We start from the raw sequence: 25,561 nt of genomic DNA, 5'->3' as shown, positions 1-25,561 counted from the left end.
ATTTGTGTATATTGAAAGGGGACAATGGAATGTTTTGATCTATGTATTGACTGGAGAAAGATTCAATCAAGCTAATTAGCACCACAGCCAAGGCAGCGTACAGAAGAGTTTATTCAAGCTTATGATTCCAAAGAGATAAAAATCCAACATGGCAGTGAGGCCCTGCAGGAGGAGGCAGGCATGGCAGCAGAGCAGGAAGCTAAGAGCTCACATCCTCCACCATAAGCACACAGAAGAGAGATGGAACTGAGCATGGCTGCGGGCTTTTCTATCTTAAATCCTGCCCCCCAGTGACACACTTCCTACAGCAAGGCCACACCTCCAGAAACAGCGCCACCAACTGGGCACCAGGCGCTTGTTCCAATACCAGAGCCTATAGAGAGTATTTTTCATTCAAATCATCACACCAGCTTAACATTTTCTGTGGTGGGAATGTCAAAACTCTGCTTAGCAATTTTACCTTAAGCCTCTGCTTCTGTGTGCACCCTCTTTCTTGATCTCTACCGTACCCACATCCTCCTCTTTGGAATCTATCTGCTCACAGCCCTTCCGTCCCTGAGGGTTCCCACCTGGAATACAGTTGAGTATGCCATTGCATTTTTTAGGAGAAATGTGACAAACACTCTTCCTGATGTCTGCACAGTCATCACTCTCCACTGTGTACTTGAGGGGAAGCAGGGTGCTCTAATCTCAGGGTGGCAGCAGCCATTGTCTTCCTGATTCTCCCTCCACAGGCACTGAGGTTACATGAGTTCCTTGCTGTGGGTGGTTCCATCCCACACACGTATTGGACAATCTGGGGTCTTCTCATGACCTCACCCGCATCTTGTCCTACAGATTTTGTCTGCATGTCCCTTGCCTTGCAAGCTTAAGCACTGACTGATTTTTATAAGAGTAGTCTTGGGAATTCAAAATCTACCAGGCTACCCCTGTCAATGTCCAATGATGCTCTCTAGAAAATAAACCAAGAGAGGGAGACGGTGAGTGCTGTTAGACACTACAAGCAATTAGGACATGTGTTGAAGAGGACTCAATTTGTTTGTAGCTACTGTTGTTAAATATCTACAACCCTAATACACATGCAAGCACACACACACGCGTATGCACCCAGGCACACATGCGGGCACACACACACACACGCCTGCATTTTTTAAATTTTTGTTAGAGAAACCATCACATTTTACTTGTGTTTATGTTCCAAGAGGAAGCTATGGTCCCATCCTATGGGAGAGACACAATCAATCCTTTGATGCCCTGAATTAAAGTAGAATTTCTTGTCTGAAACTGAGTCTAGCTCTTTTCTTTTCTCCTAACCAGGGCTGGACAGCAGCTAGAAGGTCAAAGACATGTAGAACTTCATTAGTAGTTCTAACCATATGCTTTTTCCTAAATAGGAAAGTAAGAGACAATAGACCAAGGGAGCCATAGTGAATGTGATTCGAGTGTTAAAACTTGGGAGACTAGCTGGGGCTAGATCTTGGTTGCTACAGTGCCTGTCTATTGCTCATGAAGTCTCCCGCACAGCACGAACCAGGCTTGGAGGTGCAAACCTGTAATCTCAGAACTCACAGGGTGGGGGGAGGCAGGAAAAGCAGGGGTTCAAGGTCACCCTAGACTACATAGTGACTCTGAGGCTACCCTGTACTACACTGAGACTTTGTCTCAATAAAAGGGGAGGGGGAAAAAAGAGGAGGCCCTAACTGGTGACCTTTACTTATGGATTCTCCCTGCTAAAGGGAAACAGATCCGTACAAAGCTTTCTGAAATTGCATTTTTAAAAGTCAACAGAAACATTGGCAGCAACATTTGCTTTGGGCCGATTTCTTCTTTTTGCCAGTAGGACTTTGCAGAGATGGTCATAGCTACTTTCGTGGTATCGTGGGAAGAAGGTGAGGCTTCTGTAGCATCAAGACACAGAAGCTCCAGAAGGCCTCCAGATAACAGTGGGCTCACTAGCACCTGCCCACCAGGCACACTATCCCCTACTTACCAAGCCGGCTAGTCAGGGACACTGGAGAAGAGCCAGAGCCCCTCCCTGCTACCTTTCAGATCCTACTATGGCCCTGACCCTGTCTAGGGTACCTGGAGGAGGGAGAGCCGTATTTCTCTTTCTTCCAAGAACTGCACTGTGTTTGCCCACACAGAATGCTGCAACTTCTCAGAAAAGGATTGCAATGAAAATAATTCCCTTTATGCTCTCAAATGTCAAGATGCCCTTGTTTGCCCTGCTTGCTGTGAAACTAGAGGCTAGTTAGCAGACAAAAAAAATGTCAGGAATGGCTGTTGATGGGTGGGAAGAATCTCCCCCATCCGTGTCCCATGCAAAAGAGCTTCTCAGCTTGACAGAGCTGAGGCTCCTGGTAATAGCTGCATTACAAGTCAGGAGGACTGAGGCATCCTCATAGGCTGCAAGCGATTCTCATCACTGGCCAGGTGGCGCCGAGTCTGTGGCTCACACTAACCAGCAGGGCTCTCAAAGAGTTTTCAATTAGAGGAAGCCAGCACCAGCCTAGGCTGGCCCAATCCAGTAGCTCCACTTTATCCAGTTTCACATTCATGGTTTTAACCGACCATGACCAAAACCAGGTAGTGGTGAATGAATAAACAATTTGTAAGTGTTAAATTGTTGATGACCCCATCCCACTCAGGATTCAGTTCAACCTCTGTCCAGTGGGTCCTTGCTGTATACAACACCTGCTCATTGGTCACCTAGAAGTCACTCCAGTTCTGAGAAGACTGAAGCAAAGTCTTGGTGAAACAACCCTATTTTACTTCATTACAAGCTACTTTGTTGTTGTATTACTATCTTCTCCTATTTGTTACTGGATATTGCTGTTAATTTCTTACTATGCAGAGTTTATAAATTAAACTTCACCAGATGTATGGATGTATGATATATAGATATAGATGATATAGATATAGATGGAAAAACAAAATATAAATAGGATTCACAGATTGTGGAGTTGTGACCATCTACAGAACATCACTAATGCCCTCACATCCCAACACCATGTGACTGGAAAATGTGCTTAGCCTCACACTGCTGGGGCTGTTCCTTAGGGCTGAATGTTTACAGAGCCTTCCATCTCTTAGAGCTGTTGCTTGGCACTTGCTCTGTGTGCAGTGTGCTTCTTAGTCATTGTAGCTGCTTCAAGGTGACACAGCAAGTTGGAAAGACAAACCAAAGAGCTCAACTCAGACTGTAGTAGCTTGAAGACAGTTACAGTCTTCCTACACCTCACCAGGAGGCTTGTCCTTTACAACTGCTGCAATAAGAGTTGAACACTGAATAGTGGTATCCCCTTCCTAATTGAACAGAACTACATAGCCTACATAAGAATGTAGTGATTGTGCCCCCCAATTTGCCACGAAACAGTTTAAATGCTTTAATTTCTAAACAGAGCACTGATGGTTTAAAACTCTATTTTGGTAGCACATTACTAAGAATATTTTAGCTTCAGTTTAACATAAGCAAAGAGTTTTAAAGGTCTATGGTCCTTAGCAAATATTTAAAATAAATATGCCATGTAATCCAATTGAAAATATTAATAAACTGCATATTCATCATCTCGTTCACTTCAGAGGCACCTTCTGTGAGCTGCCACACGGCTTCTAGGCCTGAGCTGAGCTGGCATTCTCCAAGCCATCATTTGTCCCAATGACTGCTGGGGGTGACTGACCTCTGTGCTACATCCTTTCCCTCACTTCTAATCTTCCCTTTCCATGCTCTGTTTATTCCACTTTCTTCCTCCCTGCCCTCCTGACCACTGCATTAAGGGTGTCCTTAGAAACTTCCTGTCGCATTCCTTCAGTTTAACTCTAGGCCCAATGTCAGTCTTCCAAAGCCACTTTTGCTACAGTCACAAGCTGACTCCATTCACAGGGTCTCTCCCGCCCTTCCTTATCTCCCCCCCCCCAGGATGCAATGACTCACAGAACACCAGCCTCTTACCTCTTGAACATCTAGACTTTAATCACTGTCAATCACAAGTGCACGCATCCCACGTTATCCTCCACTGTATTAATCCAGAAGAACTGACAGAATGAATATATGTTAGATTATTTATTATAATCTCTTACAGTAGATTACAGGATGTGGTCTAGCTACTCCAACAATGGCTATCACCTAGCAAAAAGCCCAAGAACTCATTAATTGTTCAGTCCATGAGGGTGGATATCTGAGCTGGTCTCTACTATATGTTGGAATTCCAAAGAAGTAGGCTCCAATATCAGCGAAGGGATGAACATTCCAGCAAGAATGAGAGCAAGCCGACAAAAAAGAAAACCACCTCCTCCTTCCATAGTCTTTATACAGGCTGTCACCAGAAGGTGTGGCCCAGATTTAGGGTGGGAATTGTGACCTCAGTTGATCTGGATTTAGGTTGGGTCTTTCCACTATAAATGATCCAATCGAGAAAAATCCCTCACATGTGTGGCCAGCTGTTTGGACCTTAGCTAATTCCAGATGTAGCCAAGTTGACAACCAAGAATGGCCACCACACCCACCTTCTAATATTCGGCCAAGTTGCTCCGGCCAACAACAGCTCATTGACGCCAGAAGAGCTCATGGTCTCTCATCCTATTACTCTTTGTCCTTGATCCTCCCAGTCCCTCTGTCTACCATTGCAGTCATTGCTCTTCGTGTGGGTTCACTGATTCTTCCCATTCTCATAGACCTATGGCCATAGCGTGGCAAAGTTCCCAACATTATTAAGTAAATTACCATTGCCCACTTGTCCTGAGCACCTACCTGTCCTGCAAGATGTTCCTCCTGGACTGACTGGCTTCGTCTAGATGTGTGATCGCCAACCCCAAGCAAACTTTGTTCTGCTGGCCCCCTGATATCCCCAGGTCAGGGATAAACTTCTACTCCAGAGGAGATGTGGGTCTCACCCACTCTCCTCACACATATAACCTCACCCTCATCTGATGACCTCACCCTCTTCACTGAGAAAACATGTCTTTGTCTGGCTCTGACCTCTTACTTCCCATCTAGCCTTTCTTTCCTGTTACAGTGGAGGATTTGTTCAGGTCCCAGCAAACGGCAAGCACACCCCATCGCTTCTTGTTATTTCACAGACAAGACCCAGGCAATCCTCTTCCAACACTCGCCTGCGTTATGGGATTCCCCTCCTGGGCCATTCCAGTCAGAACACAAAGAAGTGTTCCCCTGTAAGAAAAAGATAACAAGACAGCGGAGTCTTTTTAAACCTCATCTCTTCCAACTTCTGGCTCCTTTTGAAGAAAGACTTCTCAAAGAATTATTTAAACCTCTCTCTCTTTGAAAGTCTTCACACTCCTTTCCTAGAAGCCATTCCATGAAGTTTTTTTTTTTTTTTTAACCTCTAGCATGTCACAAAATTCACTCCCATTGTAAAATCCCCCAGACCTTAGCACAGATGACACCATGTTAGAGGCACCATTCGGTCCTTAGAAGCCATCCCATGAGCCCCAAACCTGCCAAAACAAAGACCTGGCCCATGGTTCTGGGATCCAGGAAAATCTTTACACTTCATAACCTAGTTTTTGGCATCTACAGTTCTGCCTCTTGCAAACTGTTCTTGCTAACTTTAGTGTGTCAACCAGGATATGGTTTTTGTGCATAAAACACAAAGAACTGTGAGGATTAGGGCTGCATGGTTTGGGCAAATTCCCCATGTATCTATTATCCAGAGAGAGATTAAAACATTATTTTCAGCTTTAAGAGTGTCTGGGTGTGTGTTCTCAAGTAGACTTACCTTGAAGCATCATCAAGGTAACCAATGACCTACACAACGGCAAATCACAGCTCAAACTTTACTTCCTGTAGCATCGAGCATAATTGATGGGCTTTTGGGTGTTGAAACACCCCCCCTCACTCTTGGGCTGCCCTAACTAAATACCAGACAGAAACTTGGTGACTTGACTAAGCATGTATTTCTTGACTCTGGAGGACATACTACAGGCAGGTCTGAGATCAAGGCACAAGCCCATCCCAGGTTTTCTAGTGGCTAGTTATATCTGTTCTCCTAGGAGTATCAATTCCCACATGGGAATCCACTGTCCAGACCTCATCTAAATCTAATCACCTCCAAAGTCGCCCCCCCAACCCCGACCACCTCCATTCCAAGAGGTAAGAGTTCAACATATGAATTAAGAGGAGTAGAAATGGTAAGAGAAGGGTGATTTCCCTTTCCTCTGTTTTGTTTTCTGTCTCAGGCAGGGTCATTGGACATTGGATGGGGCATAAAACCCTCAACTCTATACACATTGCCTACCCGCATAATATAGAGAATCTAAATCCAGGAAGCTCCAGACAAGTTGTTATATAATAGCACAAGAGGCTCCCTGCTGATCAAGAATAATGCACTATGATTTGAATATGAGTTGGCGCCCCAGACTCATGTGTTGAAGCATAAGTCTTCATCTAGGAGCCCTATTTTGTGAAGGAGATATAGCTATGTTACAGGGTACTAGGCTTTAGGAGACCCCTTAGACCTTAGCACAACTAACTCCATGATTAAAGTGCCATTCAGGTTATAAAACTCAGCATGTAGACAGCACCACCTGCTGAAACAAGCAAACAAAAAGTAAATAAAATAAAATAAAAACAAGGCTTAATCTATCAAAGCCCATAGTTATGTGAAAGTTTGTTTATTGGCGTCTGTAGTTCTGCTTCTGGCTAACTGTAGTGTGTCAGCACAGAACAAATGGCTTTTGTACTTAGAAACTCACACTGAGAAAGACTCAGGGCTACACTGGGATCCTGAACACTCAGTGTGGTCACCTGCTGGCTAGTAAAGACTTTCTATTGGCTTAAACACATGTGTGAACAGTCTTCCCTGGTGAATACCCCACAACTGCTGGAAGAAGAGGGTCACTGGGATCAAGCTCCTGGGACACCCTGTCCCTGACCCCTCCCTACCCTTTTCTCTGTCTCCTTTCTGTCATAAACAATTCTCTTCTGCCACAGTGTTCTACCCAAGTACAGGAGGCCAAACTACTTTAGATGACTCCTGACCGTGGGCAAAAAATAAATCCTTCAATTGTTTCTGCTAAGTATTTTTAGGCACAGAAACAATAAAGAAAAGCAAATAGCTCATGTTGTGATTCACAGAAACAATAAAAGAAATTAGCGCATGATGTGATTTGTTTGCTTGGCTAGTCCATGTGACCATTGTGTAGGGCAATGGGGAAGAGTGGGGAATCCAGACCATAGCAACAGAGCAGATTTGCTGTATCAGTCCACTCTTCATCATTACAAGCAAATTCCTAAGATAACCAGTAATTCCCATTGGGGGGGGGATGTTGGCCCACAGCCAGATAGCACATTTGAGGCCCATAGTGGGACATCACATCATAGCAAAACAGTTATGGCGACCACATTATAGCATGGTGATGGAGAGACCCAAGCGGTCCAGCATGCCCTCCAAAAACCAATGGTAACCAATGATCTAACTGTCTCCCAATAGATCCCACCTCCTCAACATCAGCACTTCCTTAAGGGGTCACACACACACACACACACACACACACACACACACACACACACACACACCAAAGAACCACAGCCTGAGGGCAAAACTTACAGTGCCCTTGGGGGACACTAAGAGCCAAGCCTTAGGAACTGCCGATGACCAAGGAAGAGTGAATCTCATAGTAAAAGGTGCCAGTATGAAGAGTGCTCAATATATTACATTTGAAAGGTTTCTGTGTGGAACACTGATTTGACTTAAAATATTCCTTCCTAGGAGGCATTAATCAGACCACACTGCAGAGATTTTTATTTAATCCAAGGAAACACTAAAAGATGGAATGGATTTAAAGGGAAAGGGATTAGGTAGTGGTCCAGACATGGCATGGCAGCATCTTCGCCATGGTTTGACTGTCACAATCTTTCCCCCCTTGACCCAGGATAGCACTACATCCTGCACTGGGGAGCCCTTCTACATCCTCCTATAGGTTTGCATTCTCTTGGGGGCAGTACAGCTTACTGGCTTGAGCATAAGGAGTTTTGCAGTATCAAAGTAGACACGTACTCCTGGGTAGGCAAAGAGCCAGATACTCAGCGACCCCGGAAAATTGAGGGTTTATTTTGTCAGCTGTCTGTCCCCATTAGGAGGGATTAGATGTGGGGGGGACTCAGGAAAGCACAGATGTACCCTGGTCAGTGTCCCCTGGCAGTCAGGCTCCATTGTGACTGAACATCCCTGGAGATGTCTGAAGCCTGGGGATGAGGGAGTCAGCCTCATTACAGTATCGTTTGCGATTTTTAACTTCCTCCTTTCCAGCGTGTATGTGAGCAGAAATATTTAAAGGGATAATCAGTTCTTTATGATTTGGGAGGGAAAAGTCACATCCTTACCCCATGGATATGATTGATATATATATATATATGTATATATATATATATATATATATATATATATATATACATATATATATATATATCTTTAAAATATTCAGGAATGTATGAATGCACCACTTATTTCAGTATGAAGATCTCAACACTATGGTAAAGTGAGCCAGTGAAATAATCCAAGAGTTTCTGGAAATGAGGCCACTAAAGTCTGTTATTCTTTTATTTTTAATGGCTTAAAGATATTCCAAATATCTAAGTTCAAAATGGAAGAAGCTGTGCAACAATTTATTTGGACAAATGTGGTGTGCTTGGGTTTGTTTTGTTTGTTGGTGTGTGTGTGTGTGTGTGTGTGTGTGTCTTGTGTGTGTGTGTGTGTATGTGTAAGTTTTCTGTTGTGCTTCTTCTTATTTATTTTCCTTTTTTAATTTTAATATTTTTCTTATTTTACATATTGATCCACATTCCCTCTCCTTCCCATCCTCCCATGTCCCCCGCAATCCCCTATCCCATCGCCCATCCACTCCCCAGGAAGGGTGAGGCTTTCAATGAGGGATCATCAGTTAATCAAATCATTTGGGTACAGCCTAGGTCCTCCCCCATGACTCTAGGCTAAGAGGGTAACCATGACTCTAGGCTAAGAGGGTAACCCTCCATGGCGAATGGGCTACTGGAGTCCATTCCTGCACCAGGGATACATCCTGGTTCCATTGTCAGAGGTACCATAGACTTCCAAGGCCTCCTAACTGACACTCACATTCAGGGGGTCTGGGTTCATCCTATGCTGGCTTCCAAGCTATAAGTCCAGGGTCCATGAGCTCCCCCTTGTTCAAGTCAGCTGTTTCTATGAGTTTCTCCAGCCTGGTCTTGACCCCTTTGCTCATCACTCTTCCCTGTCTGCAACCGGATTCCAGGAGTTTGGCTCAGTGTGGTGTCTGCTTCTGCTTCCATCAGCTACTAGATGAAGGCTCTAGGTTGGATTTTAAGGTAGTCACCAATCTCATTATCAGGGAAGGTCATTTAAGGTAGCCTTTCTACTATTGCTTAGATTGTTAATAGGGGTCATCCTTGTAGATCTCTGGACATTTTCCTAGTGTGAGATTTCGCTTTAAACCTATAATGGCTCCCTCTATTATAGTATCTCTTTTCTTGTTTTTTTTTTTTTTTTTTATTCTTCCCCCAACTCCAATCTTCCTGATCCCTCCTGTCCTCCCCCTCCTCTTCTCCCCCTCCCCTCTTTCTTTTAACAACTTCTGCTCCCAATTTGTTCAGGAGATCTTGTCCCTTCTGTGAGGGACCATGTATGTCTCTCTTAGGGTCTTCCATGTCTCCTAGCTTCTCTGTTGGTGTGGACTGTAGGCTAAACACATTGGTCCCAGTTTTCCACAAACATAATTTTGTCCCATGTAAATATAAGATTAGTGCAATGTTATTTCAGAAAGGCCTGAGGAGATAGCAGGGCTTGCTGCACTAACAAGCCCGGGGACCTAAGGTCATCCCCCAGCATCCATGTAAAAAGCCAGCTATTTCCACACATATTCTCCCTAATATAATATAAAATTCACTGAAATTTATAAAAGAATGGATTGTTGTCTAATGGCAAAGCTATGATTCTACTCCTTACTCTTAAGGCCAGGATAAAACAGAAACATGAAGGAGACAATTTGCTTTCTGGGGTTTATGCTTTGGGATACCATCTCTGCCGAAGCAACACCAGACCACCCAATTTCAGTATACTTTTGAGATAGTGCCCTGTTAGACTTCCTTGTTACAGTGAAGGTAAACAATAGCCTAAGGGTTAGACACCTCTGCTATTCTCTGTACCTAATTAAAAGCAGCCCTCTATTAAACAGGGAGGGTAGAGGTGGCATTATGGGAAAGGACGTTGCCCTACAGAGGCATGAAATGTTTCTGAGGCTACAGTTCTAAGGGAGTTGTCCCTCTAGAAGTGGTCACGCCATTGTTCATGCCATAATTTTGTCTTGTATTACATGTGATTATGTAAGCTAGATCATGGGCTGAAAGCGATTTTACAAGGCAGTCTGGAAAAGGGTGTGTATAGGGGTGAGAGAAAGAGAGAGAGAAAGTATGACTTGGGTTTGATTGGTTTGTAAACTTAAGAAGGCAGGAATCTGACTGTGGGAACGATTAGAATGTAGAACAAAAAAAAAAAAAAAAATCAGGAGCCACAGCTAAGCAATTTCCCCTGCAGCCAAGGTGACTAGAAAAATAATCCATATAAAGACTGAGATACACAACCAATAAGGAAGCCCCAAGAGCCTAGTGGCTCCAACCCTTACTTTATTCAGTTCAGTGAGGTGACTTTGGCTAGCAGATGTGATATGAAACAACCAGATGGGATATGCTCGTGTGTGTGTGTGTGTGTGTGTGTGTGTGTGTGTGTGTGTGTGTGTGTTATGTGTGTGTTCTGGGTGGTTCTAATATACCCTCATCCATTCACATTAGTGTGATAGCTGATAGTTTTATGGCAGGCCGTACAGATCAACAGGGAAGGCTAAATTCAATAACGAGGTTAGGAACAGCAGACTCTTGTTTATGAGGGGTTGATTTTCTTGTGACCTTGCCACAAACAAGAATCACCTGAGTAGGGAGCCTAGACTGAAGAACTGTCCTGAATGCCTTGATTGATGTGGGAAGGCCCGCCCCAACTGTGATTGGCACCTTCTGAGAGCAATCAAAGTTAACTAGGGAGCAGGAAAATGGTCTCCCTCCTGCTCACTTGGCCTTGCTCTTGCTGCTGGATTAATCTGTGCTGTTGCAGCTGCGACCACTGCTGGTGGTGCTACTGACGATGATGATTATGATGATGATGATGATGACTGTCTTAGTTAGGGTTTCTATGGATGGGAAGTAAACAACATGACCAAAAAGCAAATTGGGAAGGAGAGGGTTTATTTGGCTTACACTTCCACATTGCAGTCTATCACTGAAAGAAGTCAGGACGGGAACTCTCACAGAGCAGGATCCTGGAGACAGGAGCTGATGCAGAAGCCATGGGGGGGGGGTCCATGCTGCTTCCTGACTTGTTCAGCCTGCTTTCTCATAAAACCCAGGACCACCAGCCAGAGAGGGGCCCCACTCACCAATCACTGGGCCTCCCCCATCAATCACTAATTTATAAAAACGCCTGACAGATCTTAAGGAGGCATTTTCTCAACTGAGGTTCCCTCCTTTCAGAAAACTTGAGTTTGTGTGTCAAGTTGACATTAGACCAACCAGCACATCGATGATGATGGTGATGGTAGTGATGGTGGTGATGGGGATAATGATGATGGTGGTGATGGTGACTGTGGTAGTGATGGTGGTGATGGTGGTGACTGTGATGGTGGTAGTGACTGTGGTGATGGTAGTCATGGTGGTCATGTGGATGATGATGATCCCTTCATTGACAGCAGAGCCAGCATCTGACTCACATCATGGGCAGGGACCGGCGGTTCTCCAGGAAACACTCCAGCTCCCAACACCAGATTGAGACGGTGCAGGCAACAAAACTGTGAACTGAGTAACTGTTAGTCCCTGCCGAGAAAACAGCTACTGTGGAAATGCTCTAACTACTGGGGCACCCAGCCTCAAGGACAGAGTAACTATCAGATTCCCTGCTTTGAGGGTGTGATTCTGTCCTTGTTACCATTTTAAAGATTATCTAATAAGTGCACCACACACACATACACACACTCTTGCTCGCCTCTTTGATTCTGTCTAGAGATCCTTGACGAAAACTCTTCTCAAACTTCAATTCTGAATAAATTAAGGCCAAAAGCTAGAAAGCAAAACAGCAAAAGTTCTTAACGTTACTAAGGAAAATAATTCCGAAAAAAATAATTCCTATGTGATATCTTAAGATATATATTAAATGAGATATAAGAAGAGTAATCATAAAGAAAACTGCTGATAAGTTGGACACAAAGCCTTGGAATTGATTTTCATAAAAGCTCACAAACATAAAAGGCCTTTTCCACTTCATTTTCCAACAAGCAAATTCTTCCCACAATGTGAAACTAACAGCAATCCTATTTTATTCAGAAAGCACAAAATTCAGGGGAGAGGGGAAATGTGTTCGAGGGCTAATTCTGCACAAGGATGGAAATACATGAAAACCCCCGGGCGAATGAAATGTAAATAGGCATGGGGGGGCGGGGGGAGTCACATACACTCAAGTCAGAGAACAGCAATAAGTTAAACCACGGTGAACTTACTCCACGCTGCCACCTGGTGGACGAGAAAAGAAAGTCTAAAATTTACTGCACACCACGGGGAGGGAATCGCCACACTGCGGGCAGGAGTAAAAGCTGCTTCAGGCACTGCAGAAAAACGGGTTAGCATCACACAGTAAGTAAGCGTGTGACCCACCGTCATTTTTTTTTCCTTTTTGCAAGGTAATTACACCAGATTGCACACAGACATTCCAAAAGCCAAATAGAAAGGCTGCATTGCCAACCAATGGCTGCATTGGAAATTCGCTGAAATCGTGCAGCCAGGAGCCTCACTGTTTTTTTGCCTTTTATGCAAGAAACAAAACAAAACACACACACATCCTGGTTAAAACACTCAGATTAGTACAATTAGGGACTTCCCTGGGTCCTGGGTCCTGGAACTGTGGTCCCAGTCTTGGAAAGATTAGGTCTTTGTTCCCATTTTGGCAGGTTTGGGGCCTGCATGCTGGGTTCTAAGGTGAGACTGGCGCCTCTCATATGGCATCTGTTGTGATAAGGTCTTGAGCCCTGCTGTATTAGGCTCTGAGACAACTCTCTGTACTAGGAGGGTTTTGGGTTTTTTCCCTTTTTTTTCATTAGGTGCGTGAATGTGCTTGAAAATATTAATTTCATCACTTCTCTACAACAAAAACTGAGAAACTAGCCAGCGGCCGAATGGAACAAGAACTCTGGCCTGGCATGTCCTTGTAAGGAAACGGTTCAGAGTAGCGAAATGAATAAACTAAAGTAACAAGCGTGGATGAAGCACTGTGCTGGCGCACGAAAGCGTTCAAAATCAACACAAAAGTGTACAGGAAAGTATATGTTCTTTCATTCCATTACACAAAATTCAAAACAGGGCTAGGGAAAGGCTGATGGCCCCGTAGCCAACACTTGTAAGGAAAGCTCAGTTTTGGGGGTAGTGATTGTCCAGGAAGAAAGTAGGGCTTGGTCAGGGATATGTTGTGGGGACTTCAGGATGCTGATGGCATTCCGGTTTGAGGCAAGGTAGTCATCCTTTTTGGGTCCCTCCTGCCGTGGTGTGTGTGTGTGTGTGTGTGTGTGTGTGTGTGTGTGTGTGTGTGTGTAGATAGATAGATAGATAGATAGATAGATAGATAGATAGATAGATGATAGACAAACAGATGGGGTGGATGCATTTTTTTTCTTTTATTTTCTGCATACTTTTTTTCCACAAGAAAATGTAAAGTGCTGAAGAGAAGGGACTTATTCTGAAAATGTGCTATATTTTGGTTCTGGAATGTTCCCAAAGGTCCATGTGTTTAAAACCTTGGTTTCTAGTGGAAAAGCGGAAGAACCTTGTAATGAGCCTTGTGCCATTAGGCACGCTCCTTTGAAGGCATTGGCAGTGTTCCTCTCCCTTCCTTTACCCTTTCTCTCCCTGGTGGTCAGGTAAGCAGGTGTGCTTTGCCACATACCCCTGCCGTAATACATTGCCTCATCGGAGGCTCAAAGCAATGAGGTCTATAGACTGGAGCTTCCAAAGCTGTGAGCCAAAGTCCTCCTTTCCTCTTCCTATTTGGGGCAGGTGATGTGCATTGAGCAGTACTTGGCCCACAGTGTACCCTCATCGACCCTGTTGTTGTGAAGCTGGCTCTGCAAATATTGCAGATTGCTATGCTATATCGCTAAGCAAGAACTGATAGCCAGACATAGAGTTTTGACTGTTGAGCAAATGCCCTACTGAGGCCTGTACAATTGCTCAGCTCTCTTGGCAGCTGTATTTTCTCTCCTCGTGGGTTAATGATTGTATTCTGATTTATGAACAATTGCTTTCAGGCTTGGTGAGCGTGAGCTCGTAACACATCTGAAACTGATGAGCCTGAAGAGTTGAGGGAACAGATGTCTGGGGCATAACAAGAGTGCCGTGCATTCCTTCAGCATGGCAGGAATCCATTGGCAGAGGCAGGCTGAGAAGCAACCTGGTTGTTGATCCCCTCCTCATGTAAGAACCTTGACTTCCATAATCCTTGAAGACCTTGTTCATGATGGGCCGGCTCCAAAAGCATCTTGAAGCCTTCCAGACAACCTCCGTGTCTCCTCCCTCTGGACCCCACCCCTTTCTGGCTAGCAAATGACCATGGACTTGTGGATACCATCTCACATCACTGGTCCGCAGGCTCCCTTTCCTTAGCTTCTCTTGTTATCCTGACCTCTGTATAACACCAGGTACTTTTCAGTTAATTCATAAGTCAATAAATGAATTATTTGTTGTGGGGGTGGGGGGCAGATGTTCTGAGCGAATGTGCATTACTGACGTGAGCACAGCTATGTCAAGTATCCCAGTGCCTCAGATCCATGGGAATGGCAAGGCCTTCCCCAGGTCAGGCTCAAGGGAATAGCAAGGCCTAATATGGATGCTGAGGAATGGTTGGCCTTTATCTAAAACAAGTGTGCACTGAAACTAGCAATCACAGAATCCTCCTCCTGCATGACCACAGACAGCCCAAGCCTGCTCCCCTCAGCTGCCCCACCCTCTCCCTGGTGCAGTCTGTAATGAACTCACTGAGCTTCTGGGCCCCTGGTGCATCTCTATTAGAGTTTACAGCCCAGTGTGCAACCCACCTGAACCCAGGTTTTTTGTACGTATGTCTGTCACTGCCTCATCCCCCATAACCTCAGCCAGGTCAACCCCTAAGTCATGTCAGGTCAGGGCACTTTACGATGGTTTGAAATTTTGTGCTTGTTTAACTATTGTTTTTATTGGTTTGAGAATGTTTTAAATGGGGTCTCATAGGCCAGCAAGATGGCTCAGCAGGTGAAGTAGATTGATACCAAGACTGGTGACATGGGTTGGGTGGAGAGAAAGGACTCTCAAGTTGTCCTTTGACCTCCACACAAGTGTTAGGGCGCACACACTCACACATACTCACACACACACACACACACACACACACACACACACACACACGAGGAGAGACAGAAAGACAGACAGCAGACAGGCAGGCAGAGACAGAGACAGAGAGAGAGAGGTTTAATTTTTAAACAGGGTTTTTCTGTGTGTCCCAGGTTAGCCTTGAACTTGTGAGCCTTACTGTTCTGTCACCCAAGCACTGGGATTACAGTCACATGCCACCACACAATGCTGGTGTGACTTCACACATCTCAAAAACTGGGGTCCAGGCTACATTACCAATCAAATTCTATAACTGCAGTTCTCTAGACCCAACAGACTTCCTATATTCAGAACCCACTTTGAGTGCTGCAAAGTCAGACACCAGCCAGGCATGGTAGTGCATACCTTTAATCTGGGCACTTGGGAGGCAGAGGTAGGCAGATCTCTGTGAGTTCAAAGGCAGCCTGGTCTACAGAGTGAGCTCAGGGACAGCCAGGACTACATAGAGAGATCTTATCTCAGGAAGAAGAAGAGGAGAAGCAGGAGGAGGAAAGAAAAAAGAAAAAATCAGACATCACACAGTTAAAAGTACTTAGAAGCCAGCTTCCTGCCTCTGCCCAGTTGTTGCTGTGTTTTCTCTTTCCTCCCCTCCAGCTCAGGGTGGTGCCCAGCTGTACAAAGCTTGTAAGAGAGCAGACTGCCTAATGCTGAAGAAGAAACCTCCAGGCTTTCTTTTTCAAAAATGGGAAGCTAGGGAGACTAGAAAGTGGTTTGGAGCCAGGCAAGGTGATGCAATCCTGTAATCCCAGTACCTGGAAGGTGGAGCTAGAAGACCCAGAGTTCAAGATCAGTCTTAGCTACAAAAAGGATTTGAGGTCAACCTAAACCAGGAGATACTATCTTAAACAAAAAAAAAAGGGGGGAGGATTTCTAATAAACCAAAGGACATTCCAAAGGTCATTGACCCACACTTAGTGCTATAATGAATGAGTCAGTTATACAGTTGACCCATAGATTAGCAACGCTTTCCTGTGGTTTCAGAGAGCAAGAATTTTAGGATTTTCCAGTGGCATGGCTTCTGTAGCACCTTTTCGATTCTGAGATCATAGCACAAAGCAATCACACACAACACCTACACCAGCTGGTGTGGCTCTGTTCCAGCAAAACATTAACAAAGGCAAGCTGGGAGTTGGCAGCCAGCATTTATTGAACAGGGAGGCATGCTGCGGCTCTAAACAAAGAAAGAATTTACCAACAAAATATAACTATCCTGAAAACTCCTTAGGAATCAAAGGTAGTAACAAAAACATGTTATTGAAACCTCCTGGGCAGACTCCCAGACAGGGTGTCTCGGCCTCTATAAACCTGGATTAATCGCCCTTTGTTCTGGGGTGTATCACAGGCACTGCAAGATGCTTAGCAGCATCCATAATCTCTGTTATCCAGGTACCACTAAGACCACTTGCCTCTACTCAGTGATGGCAACCAAAATGGCTCAAGACATTTCCAGATAACCCCCACTTCCCCCCTTATTAGGAGCCACAGATTTAAAAAGATGGATAAATGTTACCTAACCCCAATTAGAGTCTCAAAGTGTCAAAGCAACATACCAAGTCAAAGGGTTCTGCTCTATCAACTGGTAACTGCTAATAAAAAGACAGCCTCCCAGCCTCAAGACTATGTGAAGTGAATCGTTTCCCATGATGCTCTCCCCCGTACACATAACAAATAATACAGGAAGCTGAAATCTTTAAAAAGCCCTCTGAACATTACTTTAGACCACTGGACACCTCCAAAATAGAGTGGTGTCCAATGAGAGGGCAAGAGTCATTATCCATGCCTCTCGAAACAAGGTCTCTCACTAAACCCAGAGCTCACATATTTGGCCAGGTTGGCTAGCCAGCAAGCCACAGGGATCCTCCTGTCTCTCTCTGCCCACCCAGCCCTGGGATTAAAGACCTGCACCACCATGATTGCCCATGTACATGGGTGTTGGGGAGCGGAACACGCTTAACCAACCCAGCCATCTTTTCAGCCTGTTTCTTCTTTCAAAGAGTAAGGATCAGAGAAGAAGTTGCACCAGGATGGTGTCCTTAGACACCAGGGTGACAAAAATAGAGAGGCCAAGTTTTACAGCACGCACTAACTGGCCTCTCCAGAATGTACCATGGGGAGGTCACTGAAGGCAGAGGCTGGGTACTCACAAAGTTCTTCTCTGAGAATGACAAGCTGCCAGGACATGCCCCTCTCATCCATGCCCACCCTCTGTACACGGGTGCAGATGGTGTGTGTTTCAGCAAGGATCAATTATTTTCTCATCAGTTCCTTGGTGTTGCTGATCTCAGAGGCTAGGGAGTTCTCTGCTGTGGGAATGTCCTGTGCATTATTGATGGTTTTGCCAGCATCTCTAGCTTCCACTAAAAAGATCACACCTTCCCCCATATGGCCAAAACTATCTCCAAACACTCCCCCAAAGACACAGTGACACCTTACTTGCTTTGAAAACAACTGATTTCCACAGATGCCCCCTGTTCATAGGAAATGAATTATCCTCATTCCTGGAGTGCAAGCCAATCAGTCCAGACCCTACATCTCCACAGCTTCAACTATGATATGGCCTCCATCAAAACATGTGAAGGTTTCTAGCAATCTGAGAGCAAGAACACTCAAGGGTGGAAGGAATGTGCATCTTTTTACATTAATAGTTTATTTATTATGTTCCAAATTACTTCAAATTCTCACCTTAGAGATGCACTGAATTGGTCTGAGGACCAGCCATTGTTCAAAGCTCTGGAGAGAACAGAAAATCACATGAGTCTTGCAACCCTTTGAATTTCACACACTCAGTAAAGGCAGCACCCTTTAGTCTCATGCCCTATGAGACTATAATCAGATTTGTTCTGGCTTCTTCTGGGGCTTAGCCCAAGAACACACTTGGGAGGAGGGTGGTCTGTGCAATTGTGAAGCCTGTCTCTGCCCCTGGATTTCTGCATTAAACTGAATTCCTTAGGATAGAGCAGACTGCAAGTCCAGCTTTTCATCTTTTCATCTGTTCCTCTTCAGTGGCATCTTCTCAGATAAACAGCTCACACACGTTGATCTTCTCGGAGAAGCGCTGCAGCATGCATCAGTCCCCACGAGGGCCAGCCAACTTATAAAATGTATAACCCTTCAGGAGAAAAAAAAACTCAAAAGTTGTGCCCTGGTGCCTGAGGCTATGGCTTTGATAGCAAGCTTCATTTGGACAGTGCAGGTTCACAAGTCCTGGGTTTAAGATGCATGCTGCTAAACTCTGGAGCTAGCAAGGGTCATTAATTCAAACGAAACAAGGTAAGAGTCTGGAGAGATGGTTTGGTTGGTGAAGTGTTTTCTGCTCCCAAACATCCACACACATAGGTAATCATGGTGGTACAGGTAGGTATTAAATCCCAGTGCTGGGTGAGCAGAGAGAGACAGGATCTTTGGGGCTTGCTAGCTAATCGATCCAGCCAAATAAGTGAGCTCTGGGTTTAGTGACAGACCCTGTCTCAAAACATGAGAGAAGTAATTGAAGAAGACTCCAGAAGGAATGGAAAACACCACCTCTGGCCTACCCATGAATGCATATCCATGTGTATATGTCACACACACACACACACACACACACACATACACACACACATGCACACACATGCACACTCACACACATGCACATACAAACTAGGTGAGCATGACATTATAGTATTAGAGTGCAGTGGTTCTCAACCTCTGGGTTCAGAATTGAGGGTTGAATGACTCTTACACAGAGGTCACCAAAGGCCATTGGAAAATAAAGATGCTTATATTACAACCCATAATAGTAACAAAATTATAGCTATTAAGTGACAAAGAAAATAATTTTATGGTTGAGGGTCACTGCAGCCTGAAGAACTGTATTAAAGGGTTACAGTATTAGGAAGACTGAGAACCACTGTTATAGTGGCCAGGCAGGTAGCCCAAGGCCCTTTGGGGAGGGGGGGAACCCAGCCCATCATGAAGATGGGTGAGGGTCAAAAAAGGCTCTTTTTAAGTGGGGAGGGGTGTTCCTGAAGAATCAAGGAGAGGAACAGTAAAGCAATATCCACAAAACATTCCACAAATACATGAAAAGAGAGGCTGTCCAGTGGGTATTTGTAACACATACCCAAAACAACAGGCTAAGTGTCCAAAAACATGAGCTACCAGGGCCACCTATGCTAATGAGCTTAATTTGTGTGTGTTTGGGTATAGCTATTAGTGGTAGAAGCAAAAGGTCCCAACAGCTGTGCATCTCCGGAAGGCTGAAAAATCTTAACTTGGGACTGATGGGAGATGCCATTATGTATATATGTTTCTCATACTGGTTAATGAATAAAGCACTGTTGGCCAATAGGAAAGGAAGATAGGAGGGACTAGGCGACAAGGAGGAGAGAGGAAGTAGTAAGGAGGAGTCAACATGGAGAGATGGGAGAGAAGAGAACCGCCAGCCCTGGCTCGCTCTCCAGTAAGACCACGAGGAAATACATAGAAATGGGTTAATAATTAAGACAGAGCTAGTCGATAAGAATCAAGTAACTGCCCAACAGAATTATATCAAATACAGAGTCTCGGTGTGTTAATTGGGGCTGGCACGGCGGCGGCGGGACAAGGCGGGCAGCGGGAGGAAAAAAACCTCACTCCTTACATGGGACTTCCTAAGCCAAGGCACCTGCACAGGCCGGGAGCCACGGGTTCTGTGGAGTGTTCAGTCCACGCACACATCTGAGAACCAAAACAACACAGTACATCGGTTGAGCTGTACTTTTGGGGGTCTGATAAAGGAACTACCCCAGAACTACTCTCTGTCATAAGGATGCAGAGTGCTGCACTGCCACCCTGGGAGGTCTCTGTTGGGTGTCAACATCAGGAGCCACAGGAGCACCGAAGCGGTGAGATTTGCCCAACCCGGGGCTCAGGCATTCCTTCCTTCCAAGGAATCTCACTCTGCTCTTCAGATGCTCTTCCTGGAGTCCCTTGGCCATGGAGCCTGGCCTTGCTGCCAAATTTAGAAGCTCCCCAGGAGTGTCGTCGTCTAGGGATCGAGGAGCAGTCGCGGTGAAGACTGTGCTTCCCACCCACACTGGTGATGTGAGAGAAAAGGGTGAGAACCATGTGCATCTCAAGCCGGGAAAACCAGCAGGCTCGCCTACAAGCAGAACCAGGAAAACAAGCATGAACGGGGGTGGGGCAGAGGACTCCGGTCTCTAAGAATGACGTCACCCTCCGTGGTACCCGCAGACTCCAGAACTCAATGAGTGGTTATCTGGGACCTCCAACCTCTAAAGGTGATTTGTCTCCGGACTTGAATTCCTTAGAGGAACTTCATCAGAGGAATGTGAATTCCCCTTCCCAATTCTAAGATGGCCATTGAGCTTTGACTCACTGAAGCGATTTCTTCCCAGAAGAGAATTCTAAACTTTTTTAAAAACTGTTAACAGGATTTACAATCGGGAGACCGTAATCTTCAACTTGTTCCTTTGAACTAAAAGCAAGAAGCTAGAAACGCGGGGCACCAATTCCATGCTTTAGCTCTTCTGCAGTTCTGCACTTGAACACACGGGGGCACCACAGTCCAGTCTGCCCTAAATGTTTTCTATCAGTTTTCCAGGTTGTGCTTATAACATTTTAAAGTAACTATTGGGGAATGTCCTCCTCGTTGTTTCGAACGTTGTAGCAAACGATGTAGCAAACCTTGTAGCAGCATGCCCCAACAGTCTGGTAGCATCCCCTTCCTGGGATCTGACAACCAGCAATGTGCTCAGCTTTGTCAAAATTTGCTTGGAGTGTGAAATTACTATCTTCCTGCTGAACAACACTGCCCCACCTACAGGAAAATAACCTGACTATGGGGTGCAGGACAATAATTGGCTTCATGCTCAATAATGTATGGCCCTTCTTCCACAATTGCTAATACCACATATGAAGAAGACAGTAGTGGGAATACCTGTATGCTTGATACTTTTATTTTTATTAATTAATTTTCCCCCCCTTTGGGCCCCAGAACATCAACTACCAGAACATATCTGCTGAGTGATCAAATAGGTCCTTCCAAGGAACCCCATTGGGATATATATATATATATATATATATATATATATATATATATATATATATATATCAGATGCATAAAGACTGTTTCTAATAAAACAATTGCTTCAGTGCTTGAGAGTGCAGGACTAAGAGGCATTAGTGCTTGTTCATTTCTTAATTTGAGAAATCTACCCAAACCCTTTGAGAGTTCTTCCTTTGATGGCTAAAGTTGTTTTGCATGACCAGGAAAGCATTCGGATAACAAAATTTCTTTAAAACATAAATAGGACACCTGACCTAACTTCATTTATAATGACATTAAGTGGTTTTATTATCCACCCCTAATTACTCCCATCACACGCAAACAATAATCTAGAATGCACATTTGCCAAGACGCAGACTTTAAATGAGGGGGTCCCATGAGACACAAAGGGTATAGAGACTGGAACAGTAGCTCAGTACTCAAGGTTCCCTTGATAGGGAAGATACCCTCACTCCCCGGTCACTCCACGTGGCAAAGCATGATTTCTCAAGTGTCAGATCTTCTCATTTTATTAGTCAAAGGCAGCTTGGCTCCTAACCCTTTCATCCACCAAAAGAATTGGAATTCAAATAGACAAGTACAAGTGTGATGCATTGAGCTACATACACACTCGGGACACAATGGTTTGGTGTATCTTTTAAAAGTTCTTGTATCTTGGAGAAAGCATCCCAGGGATGAGCAACTGGAAGCCACAGCCTCAAGTCCCCCACTCTCCACCCCTGCAGCTACACAACCATTTTCTTCTTTTGTTTCCAAGTGATGAGAAGATTGACAGCACTGATAGCGAATGATGCAGGAGCAGGCACATCTCTTCAATTCTCCTTGAGTAGGTTGCCCGAATGTGGAGAGAATGGATTTGACCTTTGGGACCAACATTATTTTCCCTTGATCTCATTCCCTCACCTACTTATCAGTGCATATTTATAAGCAGCTTTCTGTGGGCCAGAACATGGTATCCATGGGCTGTTGCAAGATGTTTCAGTGCACAGGGATACTCTGGTGTCCCTCACCCCATCACTATTAACCAATGGCTCTGGGTACAGTGAGGGTACCAAGACTCTTCCTCACTCTTAACACAGTCTTACAGTCTCAGAGGCTCCATGAGGAGGGTTCTACCTTAGCCTTGAAGAAAGTGAAGCCACATCACAGAAGCAAAGGTATGGGCTCTCAACCTGTCAGTGCAGAGCCCAAAGTTTTGTCTGCACCCTCCTTGGGAACCTTCAGGGATCCCCTGACCACATGCTAAGGGTCATGTAAGCACAGGAGCACACTGTGAGAGAAGGGGACTAAGTGTCTGGTCAGTTCGTATGGGCTCACTCAACTGATGGTAGAAGGAATTAAAAGAGAGCCCCAGGCCATGGGCTGCCTGTGAAAGTGGGGTGAGGATGCGCATGGCATAAAGAAGGATGGGTAACCCACTTACGCCGAGGCAGAGTGCTGGAACGTGGAAAACAGGTGGTCACCACTTAGGAGTACATGGACACATGTCAGCCATGACCAGGGTAACCATAGGTAGAGGGGAATCTGGTTTGGGAAACTATGAAGGAGGTCCCATCTTGCTGCACTGAAAGCTCTGAAAGACTTGCAGGACACACTGGAATCTCTGTGAACTATAGCACCCCACTCAGTTCTGTGCATCCCCACTATAGGACATATATACCCCTCAATTGCTGCAGCAGTAGCTGCTCAAGTCCTAAGTACACTGTGAATTCACCGGAGAAACTATTTGTGGTTGGTACCCAGGGAGAGGAAAGGCAAAGAACAGAGTCTGTGAAGAGTTTGAGGATGAACATGCTTTTCCTCTTCACCAAGGGTCTTCAAGTCCTACCTCAGAATCCTACTATGCTCTGCCACTGAGCCAAGAGTAAATATCATTGTCTCTACCGCCCTCTCTTGCATTTAAGTCACCCAGGCAAGTATTGTTTAGAAGTGGGTTCTTTTCTAGTTTTGTGGAATCACAAGAAAACATGTCAGGTCTTGAGGAGTCAGCATGATTAAATCAGGAGTGCTCGCTGGGCATACCCAGTCCCACAGCAAGGAATGAAGACTTCTGAAGTTACTGAGCACATGAGGCCCTTCCTAGGTCATGGTGCACCAATCCTGGCACAAATCACAGATGGGGTCTGGCAGATTTTTTTTTTTTTCTTTCTTCTATATCATGAGGCACCTGCTTAACCAGAAGCAGGCATGAAACTCCCATGGCTGACTTCACGTTCCTTCCAACTAACTTCAGAACCTGCTAAGTTAAATCCCATCAGTTCTAATTAGAAGTGGCAATAACAGGCATTCCCAGCAAGGCCTTCTAGAAGCCGCCATGCCGTTAGCAAGAGCAGCCACACTTTTTTTTTTTTTTTTTTTGTCATTCCCTGGGCTTCTAAAATGAGGTAAAAAAAAAAAAAAAAAAAAACAAAACACTCTAGAGCTACGTGCTAAAATGTAAGAGGAAATTTTAAGCATATGTGAATCAAATTCCAGTGAGAAATCTGTGCAAATGCGCCAAGCACATGTATTTTCCTTAACCTACTAGGGAATTCTGTGCACACTGAAAAACAAAAATTGTGAGAGAAACAGTCTTTGAAATGTCTCCTTGACAGTGAATAATTGCTTGGGGCCTCTCCATTCAGTTCCAGTTTGCGGCCATACAAGGAAATATAAAATAAAATCTGAACTGTCTGTGTGGTTTGACTGGGAAAAGGAAGTGAACATTAATGGAAATCCAGGTTGTCTACACGGCATGACACTGCCATGAGCACATTGTTTGAAACAGACACTGACTGATGACACCGGGTGAGAGATGGACTGGAATGGAAAACAGGATGATGTGCACCCAAGGTCACATGTCATAATGGGGGGGGGGGGGTGACAATGACCTGTCCATCATGAGCTCCATCTGAAGTAGGGGCGAGGTCTGGCATGCACTTTGTTCTGGAGAGGTGTTCTCGGCTGGCCAGCAGTACAACTTACCCATTTAGCCTTGCTAAACCCACATTTCTTGGTTTAAGCTGGGCCCCCAAAGAATGACAGAGCTGTCACTCCACAGGGAACACCATCGTGGCTTTGTCTCTCCATGCCTTATACCTGCCAGGATCACTACTGTTGATGTTGTCATGAGTTCCATGAAAAAAAAAGCCCGGGTGTGTGAATTGCAGAAAAGGGACACGCAGGATTTCAAAACTTGTGCCACATTCATGGGACACTAGAAGGATATGCCTTGATATTCCAGTTTTTAAGGCTGGCAAGAGCTTGTCTATCATCCAGTTAAGTGCCTTCCGTTTACTGCACAGGGCTGTTCTTTGATGGGGGATAAGTACTGTCAGGCTCCAACTCTTCCAACTCCAATTCTGGGCTTTTAATGTCGCCCTTTCCCCTCTGGGGCTAGGACATTGACGATCCTCAATAAAACCACATGGTCTCCCCTGTCCCTTTTGATGGAATGTGAGTCTTAAATGTGTGTGTGTGCTACAGTAGCTGATGTATCCCCTGGCTGACTGTCGTAGAGAAATGTCTAGGTGCTGCAAAGGGCAGAACAGAACAGTAATGATTCCTTTAAATGATACTATTTTCACCATTATAACTCAAAAACACTTCAAAAAAATTATTTTCTCATCAAGTATTTATGATGCCAGTCCTATATACAACACCTGTATCCTCTGGCTGCAAAAATGTGGGGAAAATGCGAGCCCTTGATGCGCCAACACAAGAGTTGAGCCCTGACTCTGTTTTTATTTCGCCCAGCTGGAAATGGTAGCCAGGCATCATCAGTTTGTTCTCTATTGCTTTGGTGAACACGATGACCAAAAGCAACGTGGAAAGACGTGGTTTCTTTCATCTTACCATGTCTAGTCAGTCCATCACGAAGGGAAGTCGGGGCAGGAGCTCAAGGCAGGAAGCTGGAGGAAGGAAGTGGAGCAGAGGCCACGGAGCGGCGCTGCTTTCTGGCTTGCTCCATTTGTTTATACTACCCATGATCACCTACCTAAGGGTGGCCCCACCCAAAGTAGGCGGGTCCCTCTCACATCAATCAGGAATTCAGAAAAAAAAAA

The sequence above is a fragment of the Phodopus roborovskii genome, unplaced genomic scaffold (genome assembly GCF_943737965.1).
Source record: "Phodopus roborovskii unplaced genomic scaffold, PHOROB, whole genome shotgun sequence".
Taxonomy (NCBI): Eukaryota; Metazoa; Chordata; class Mammalia; order Rodentia; family Cricetidae; genus Phodopus; species Phodopus roborovskii.
The sequence above is the reverse complement of the archived record's forward strand: the minus strand, read 5'-3'. Positions refer to the sequence as shown.